Source organism: Gobius niger, assembly GCF_951799975.1.
Source record: "Gobius niger genome assembly, chromosome: 5".
Taxonomy (NCBI): domain Eukaryota; kingdom Metazoa; phylum Chordata; class Actinopteri; order Gobiiformes; family Gobiidae; genus Gobius; species Gobius niger.
In genome coordinates this window covers 37,039,754-37,048,736 of record NC_136856.1, presented here as the reverse complement: position 1 = coordinate 37,048,736, position 8,983 = coordinate 37,039,754, and the positions used below count along the sequence as shown (strand labels likewise).

Below are 8,983 nucleotides of genomic sequence, written 5' to 3'. Positions count from 1 at the left end.
CCGTCCACAGATCTGCCTGCCCAATAACTCTGTCCCTAACATACCTGACTGTCCAAAAGCCCCGCTCCTAACACCTGGCTGTCCAAACGTCCCGCCCCCTAACACCTGGCTGTCCAAACGTCCCGCCCCCTAACACCTGGCTGTCCAAACGTCCCGCCCCCTAACACCTGGCTGTCCAAACGTCCCGCCCCCTAACACCTGGCTGTCCAAACGTCCCGCCCCCTAACACCTGGCTGTCCAAACCTCCCGCCCCCTAACATCTGGCTGTCCAAAAGCCCCACCCCTAACACCTGGCTGTCCAGATGCCCCGCCCTAAACACCTGGTTGTCCAAAAGCCCACCCCTAACACCTGGCTGTCCTGAAGCCCTGCCCCTAACACCTGGCTGTCCAGAAGCCCCGCCCTTAACACCTGGCTGTCCTGAAGCCCCGCCCTTAGCACCTGGCTGTCCAAACGCCCCGCCCCTAGCACCTGGCTGTCCAAACGCCCCGCCCCTAACACCTGGCTGTCCAAACGCCCCGCCCCTAACACCTGGCTGTCCAAACGCCCCGCCCCTGACACCTGCCCGTCCTGTTACAGCCGCTCGGATGTCTTCCCTGCCCATTGGCAGTGGTTTAACATTGGAGGTTGGACAATAGCATTGTTTCTGACGGTGACGCTCTGTCATACTGTAAATGATGTTTATGTCATGCCTAGTTAAATACTTTAAAAAATCAGAATAGGGATTTTTAACTGTCTATAATATCTGAGAGTCCCTTCGATGTGTAGTACTGGTGTTACTGTCGTAGTGTACGTGATGCCCTATGGGAACTGTGTACTTTTTAAGATAATAAAATAATGTTTGGCTACACCTTGGTGCTGCAGCTTCATTGTCTCGATGCGTCTCTGGAGGAGTTCACTCTGACGGGCTAATAACCACCATGACATGTCAATATACACTACCACTCAGACCTTTGGGGTCTCTCACATAATTTCATGTTTCCCATGAAAGCCTTTATTTCTCAGTACAAGAATAGACTAATCATTAATGAGCCTTTTATCGAACACTGGAGTGATGGTGGCTGAAAATGAGCTCTGAGCACCTAGAAATCCGCGAGAATAGTCTTTTACCAGACTGTATTTCCTTGCTTTCATTAATTTAACGCTATCCTCGTTAGAAAATGGTATATTCTTTTAAAAGTAAGGACATTTTAAGTGACCCCAATTTTTTGAATGACAGAGTGAGTAAATAAATTCACGATGTGATTCATAAAGCGTATGCAGAAATGTAGAATGCTTTTGGCGAGCTGGCTATTGGTAGCTCCCGAGATACTGGTTGGAGACCCCTGATGTATGTATATGTGTTCATTGATGTGCACTGTCCAACCAAACTGTCAAATAATAGATCTTTAAGCGCAGGATACACCTTGCTGTCAGGAGTTTGGTAGTAGTTGTAAAGAGGCTGCTGGTTGACAAGTAAATTGCTTAGAATGCGGCACTCCTGCTCCGTATAGAGCACTCCACCGTGTCCCGGACTCAAGCCAAGACCAAGGCCTCCAAAATATCCATCCCCTCCTTCGAGAGACGCCCAGTCGAGGAGGAACAAAAGTGTGCACTATGCAACTTTCCACTGGGAAACTAAGATTTTATGATGCCCGAGTGCCTGAGATTAGATAACCTTTGACCTTTCAACACAACAGAGAGCAGCAATGATACGTTTTTGTTTGTGTTTGATTGTTTCTATGCATTTCACTATTTACAACTCAATTTGATCTTTTTCCACATTTTTCGTCTTGTAAAAAAAAAAACAGCCAACCTGTTTTTTCAATCAATGCAGATACAACGCAGTAGTTCAGTGGTTTATAGACAATTTTCACATGTGAATTTATTTGTTTTTAGTGCATTGATGTGTGTGTGTGTGTGTTTTTTATGTTTCACTTTGTAATGAAACAAAAGCACTCGAACACATCGCACTCATAAATCCCACCTCACAACTGGAAAGGATCATCTTTGCCAGAGCACATGGGCTGCAAGTCTTGCCCGGATACCTTCTCCTATGTCTCTTTTTTCTTGTGCTGCCTCACTGTGTTGCAGGTGTGGGGGGGGGGGGGGGCTCTTGGTGCCTCTTCAGTGTTTCAGAAGAAGAGATTTGTAGGTGTCAAATGTCACAAGCTCACAAGCTGCTGTTTCAGTGGCGTGCCTGGGATTTCTGCTGGGCCACCCCAGGTGCCACCCCTCTGAAGGGGGCTGAGGAAGAATTTGTGGCAGTGTTTCCTCATTAGCACACCCCTCCCCCACCTGCAAAATCATCTGGAGACTTGTTATGCAGCACTAATCATTGTGAAGACTGTAGCTTCTTTATAGAATACAAAATAAAATGATGAATGTGATGATGAATGAACACAATGAACATGGCTATTACTAAGCAAAACATACTTCTGACTGGCACAAAATCCAACCCATTGTGTTGTGGTGTTAGCATTAGTTACTAACTTATTAGTTGGTGGCACAGGAGATTTTACCTCACTAGTATTGAATGGAATTTGTTCCAAACTTTGTTGTGCTGCTTTGCCTGCTTGTTGTTTTAAGTTTTATTCAGCACATAACATAAAATGAACTAAATTAGACCTAAAGCTGTAAAATAACCTGACATTTTTAATTTGGTGTTCTTCACTTTACATTGTGCTGCTTCAAAACCACAAAACCATTAAAATGTTATCAGTAATGTTAAATACAACAGGGTTAGTGGATGGAGAAAGTTTAAATCAAGGTTTATAGTTTGCTCTTTATTTGTTTGCGAGCACCTGGTTGATAAGGGAACAAGGTTTGTACACTCTAAAAAGTCATCCATGGACTCTGTTGCAATGACTTTAATTGTTGTGTTAATGGAAGTAGAAAGTGTGCATTGTTTGTTGCAGCTCAAAGTTATGTGCTTTAGTTGTGATTTGAATCTTTAGTTTCACTCAAAAACTCAAGGTGTTGGATTAGGTTAAAATACACCCTTGTTCCGAGGGACATTTTCTCATTAAAACAACTATAGTGAAAATCTAGCTGCACTGACGCAAAAAAAGCACTCCCACAACTCAATTTTTTGGGTTGGCACCTGGCTCCACCCACTGGACATGTCTGGGCAAGTTCAAAACAGAGCACATGGCTGCACTGGCCTTGACCTGTCTGGCTTCTTCACAAAGGAGAAAAAACATTGTTAAGCTACGTTTTTAAGGTACACATCCTTTATTTAACACAAAAAAACTGTTTTGAACTAGGGATTTGAGCAGCATGCCTATTAAGTTAGTCGGTGTACCATTAAAACGTGTGCAACTGCACAATTCGTTTGAGACTTGTTCATCAGTCTTTGTTGCTTATTAAAAACTTTTTTTTCTCTCTTTGCTTAAATAGATTTTTTTGGCCTGTCTTAGTGAGGAAACCAATGCTGTTTGTAACATTCTGCGATAACAATTTTCAAAATGGACTGGATCTGCAAAGTCTGCTGTGAAAGCCTGCACTATTCAATCCATCACAGGTAATTCATTTTTATTTTTCCACTTTTTTCTCTACACATTTGTATATATACTTCATGTCTATCACTTTATTTTTATTAGGATGTATTGATCAAGTCTTGCATATTGCAATACATTACCTTTATTGATTTATTTTTGCCTTTTTAACTGTGATTTTTTTTTTGTGTTGTGTATTTTAAAGCTGAATGTTAAAAAAAAGTCGTGAGTCCACATTTTTGGCACAGTTGGATCTTTTGTTCGTTGAAGCTATTGGAACTGGGATCATGGTTTGGAGGAGCGACTGAAGAGAATAAAGGGAAAATTAAAGAGTCACATTTTCAGGTATGCATTTTAAATATATTTTTGTAAAAAAAAAAGATGCTGTTCATCTAATTCTGACTTGCTCTCTTTTTCAGTGCAATATCATTGATGCTCGTCGAGAGGCAGCTATTCCCTCAAGTACACAATAAATGCAGTTTGTCAAATAATACGTTTGTTTGTGATCATTTCTTTGTAAAATGCAACTAAAAATGTTAGAATGCAAGATAAATTGATGTTGAGCTAACTTAAAAATGTTGTAAATAACAAATAAATTCAAGTTTTTAACATTTTAAAATGGGTTACACTTAACAATATCAATGGAGGCAACTCAAATAAGTAAGCAATCAACTCAAAAATGTAAATCAATGCAGATATTCTTTGAGTATGTATTCAGTTAATAAAAGGTTTTACTGTTGAGAAAATCAAGTTACCTCAAATTGAAAGAAGCGATCAGTTGAAGACAATTTCAATTCAGTTGATACAACGTAAAAAGACCGATGGGGAGGGTTGCCTCAATTTTTCTCGTTGGGTTAAGTCATTACTTTTTAGAGTGTATAAATTTTGTGTACTTTATTATAATTAGCTGCTTTGTGTAGCTTTTTCACCCACTAGAGGGAGCTATTGCACGTGGTTAAAAGCCATGTATAGCGCACTGTGAATTCAAAGGTTCAAGGGTTCAAAAAGGCAATTGGTATTATTTCATGGTAATAATACCAATTGTAAAAAAAATTGTAAAAAAGTTCAAATTGAAAGATTTCAATTGGGTACCATAAAGTTATCCAAATTATAGAAGCAACACTTTAACTGCTGCTGTTGCTCCGTTGTCATTGCTATAACTACTCAAACTACACAATAGTAACGTAGGGGCGAGACATGGATCACGACAGGCACAAAAAGCCTCGTGCTTTTAACACATCACACAGTATAGGAGGTAAACATCATCCACCAAGTCAACTAGTCAGGGCAGCTGGGTGGGGACTTGTTGATTGGGGGCTTACACCCACTCTCAACAGGCCACTGGCTTTTTAACACCACCTCACTAGACAGGGTATACAAATTGGACATGTCATTGATCTAATATCGATAACAAATAGTGGATAGTAATGACAACAAGGAAGTGGCAAGATGGCAGAATATAAAGTCCAATATGACTATATGAAATCTGACATTCACTGATAATGAGAAGAATGAAAATTGTTATGATAAATAACAATAACTACTAATGACATTTATTACTATTTTTTATTAGCGTGCTGTGTTAATGATATGAAATGGTAAAACCTCCTTGTTTGCCAGTGCTGCAAAAGTCTGTTGATTGTATGTAGACAATTGTAACAACAGTAGGATAAAACTTAACTCACAAATACATATAGGTATATATTTGTGTTCTGAAACTGATATAGAATACTCAGAAAGGATTGTACTTTGTTTATTTAATGTAAATGTAAAAGAAATGTATAACTGTAGCATCATGAATTGCAAATGTAATGTACATGAACAAGGGGTCGGCACTTATAAGCTTTTGCTTCAGTCGACTCCCTTTAAGCTTCCATTAACTGTATGATTGTGAAACTCTGGAGAAAGACAAAATGTTAATTGCTCAAATAAACTACACAAACAAACAAACAAACAAACAAATGGTACATAAAGGAAAAAAAGAAAAAAAAAAAGACAATGTTAAAAGGATTGAATAAATACGTTTATACTGGGCAAGCCCCTTTCAGTAACTGCAGTTCTATGAATGCGCATGGTTTAAAACGACTGACCATCAGCCTAATTCTCAGTCAGTGGTGAAGTAGAATAAACCATAGAAATAAGAGGGAGAAGAGGCGTTTGATCCTTATGCATGCGGACCAATGGCCGCTGGCTGCTCTGCTTTTTGGCCACAACACTAGAGGCCGCCATTGCTGTAGTACCTCTGTATCGCCGCTAGTCCCCCTTTGAAAAGCATTGGACACATTTAGACACATTAAAAACAACTTTGAAGCCTGGTTCCAATTTTTTGGGAACTTTCTAGAGTTAGATATTCCTCCTGTGACAACGCTGGGCAAGTTACAATTAAGGGGATCAGGCAGGTTTTCGCATGAAGAATTTTAGAAATCGAGTACTTAATGATGCTCGGACTGTTAGCATTGGAGCAGCGCGAGCTACACGTCACTCAAGGCCGAGTCTACGGTGAAGATCCCGCCCTTATGCCCTTTTTAGGCACATGCTTCATCAGAATTAGGGAGGGGAAGTCTGTAAATCCGCCATGATTTCCCCCCGAACGTGGTCATTATGGTAAACGGGGAGGAGTAAGCAGGAGCTGTCCATTATATATACAGTCTATGATGCGGACAGTTAGCAAGCGAGCTAGGTTTGGGAGACTTTTCAGTTAGCCTGCTCAAAGAATTTTTTGTTTAGCCGTTAGCAACAAACATCGCACATTATGAAGCAGACAGATGTTTTCAGATGTTGTCAACCCATCAACCACATTTATCAATCTTAATGCCATCAGTCATTATGCCAGTGGCTGCTTAATAACATATGCCGGACGAAGATGGTGGCCTGGCGTCCATGTTGCGACAATGGAACAAAGCCACTAAGGGCATTTCTGTGATTTCTATGGAATAAAACGGTCACTTAGTTTTAAATGAGTGGTTCGCAACCTGTGGGTCAGGGCCCAGAGGTGAGAGAACATGACCATTTACCATTTGACCTAGTGGGGAAAAACAGTGTAGCCCTAAACACCACTCACACAGTGGTTCTCACAGTGGAGTAGGGGGTTGCGCACTGTAGGGCCACTTAGCGGACTTTGGCTTAGGGCCCCAGAAAAGCAAGCACCGGCTCTGTATCTAGCAAAGACAATTGTAACAAATTCCTTCCAAATCAACAGGACCAGGGCCATCCCGAGATGTCAAACCATTCCTACCTGCTCTACCAAAAGTGGACACTCAAGTTGACCCCTCTCCTCCTCCAAATCGGTCGTTCAGTTAGGTGGACACACCTCCTTTGCTCTGCCCGATCCCGTCAGATCACAAAGCTAGGCAGGGCCTGGTTGGTGCCAAAATAAGGACTTTACCTGAATGTAAGTTTTTGATCTTAGAGTGGTACTAGAAAAATAAATCAATGAAGCAATTAAATGTTCTACATTTGTTTCTTTTTCTTAATCTATTTTTACACACATGTTGGCACATTAACAATATGTTGTGTTCACGTGACATCACAACGTTCTAAAGAACCCATAGTTTAAAATTGAGGTGAAGCAGCAGAGAATTCCATGGTGGTAACTACGGTAACTGTCAAAAAATGCAGATTTCAAATCTTCGTTTATTACTAATTTCTCAGCAATCACAAAGTTCAACCTCTTCCTCTTTCAGCACATATGAACTATGGTCTGATTATTTCCTCATAAAGGCGTCTAAAAGAGATGACATTTGTTTACTTTTAAAAAGCTGCTTTCTGAACGCTTTGCAGTAAAAAAAAATCTGCCGAAAAACACGGCAAAGACGTACGAACGAATCCAGCAAAACAATGTGGAGCACAGAAACCACAAATAAAGTTTGCAGACAGGGCAAAAACACAGCTGTACCAAGAGAGAGGGAGGTTGCTGCTTGTTTGTGTTGCTCCTCCGTGGACAGGGCTGAAGACCTCGACCCGAATAACCCACCATCTGAAACAGGAACTGGAGTGGGAGTGAGACAGGGGTCACTGTGTGAGTGGACACACTCTACACATCTAAATATGTCTCTGCTGAATGAGCCGGTTAAATGTTTGACCCCGACGAAAAAGGTGTGGACGCCCTTGGATGAACTAAGTGAAGTCAGTCACTGTGTGATAGTGGAGGATGTGCTGAAGTGGCCCCTGGTGAACAGATCCTCTCTCACGACTGACACACACACACACACACACACACACACACACACACACACACACACACACACACACCCTCCAGACCCCGTGCCTGGGCCTCTCAGCAGACCATTGTGTGGGTTTGTGTGAGAACAGAGCGCACAGCGGTGATTGGCCAGTGCACTCACTCACCGCGGTGAGTTTCAGTTGGTTTCAGTTGGTTTCAGTTGTTTATCTTCTGCGGTAGCATTCCATAACTTTGTCCTGGCCTGACATGGTTTTTGTGGAGGAACTTAGGGACCGTGTTTCAATTACTGTCTGTGAAATGTGTTATTAAATATTTTTTAGCTTCAATGTAGTTCCAAAATAAATACAAAAACCTATAATAAATGGAGAAGGATGGGGTCCACATCATGAGTTTCTCTTCTTTTATGCCCATTGTCATGCATGAAGACGATTTTGTTCGGGAAAGCACGGCTCTTCTTTTTGTACCATAGAAGAAAGTGGTCAGTTAGAAACCACATATTTTTCAGATGTCATTTTCACACCTTCAGGGAGCCTAAAGGGGCCGACCAGCTCTCTCCCCATGATTCTTGTTGACGTCACAGCCTGGTTGGGACATGGTGGCCATTCACCAACTATCTACTACTCCATCCATCCAGGGTCACACGGCCTCATCAAGACTGTTTGAAAATCATGAGTCATCCATGAGTTTTTTTACCTTCATGACAATGAAATACAATTTGCATAATCATTTGGAACGCGGTGTATTTCGGCCCAGACGGTTCGCCAAGTCCCGGTCATATTGATTTTATCATTTTTTATCATTTTTTACTGCATTGAGTGATTTCTTCTTCTTCAATCTAAGAGTGTAAGCTTTTTTAGTGTCCCGGTCTCCCCTAACATCCTCACCCTGTTTAGCGTCTGAGGGCTGCCGTGATCGGGCAGAGCAAAGGTGTATACGGCCAAAACAGAATCAGTCCTATTTTTGAGCATTAAGCGTTGGGAGTCCTACTGTGTTATTTTTGCTATTGCCATTAGTGCTACTATTATAAACTTGGATTGAGGGTCACTGGGTCACATCATGACCCCAAAGCTATTGGATTGTCTTTGATTTTGAAACTATAGCCTGTACTATTTTTAAACCAACGCCTTTCACAAAGACAGTCATTGAAAGACGGTCCCCAAGTTCGAACAACCAGTTGATAGCGGCGCCTTCAGCGTGTTCCTCCTCAAACCATCACCAAGCGGGCGGGACCAAGTCCAGGGGAAGCTCCCGCTGTAGGTCTTAGACACGGAGCTCCCTCGTTGACCCACTTGACCACGGTCGCCTCAGCGCAGAGTCATATCTCCA

General features: G+C 41.7%; 1 long non-coding RNA gene across 8 annotated transcripts; it reads right to left on the bottom strand.

Annotated features, from left to right (window-relative positions):
* Nucleotides 1-840, bottom strand: LOC306962813. Of its 8 annotated transcripts, none has more exons than XR_013792856.1 (4): nt 440-840; nt 380-409; nt 75-198; nt 1-44 (listed from the first exon to the last, which is right to left on the bottom strand). It is a non-coding gene; the product is annotated as an uncharacterized lncRNA (long non-coding RNA). The 8 variants fall into 8 exon arrangements; XR_013792857.1 differs by having other exon boundaries at nt 75-136; XR_013792858.1 differs by lacking the exon at nt 380-409 and adding an exon at nt 350-379 and having other exon boundaries at nt 75-229.
* Between the last annotated feature and the right edge of the window lie 8,143 nt (nt 841-8,983).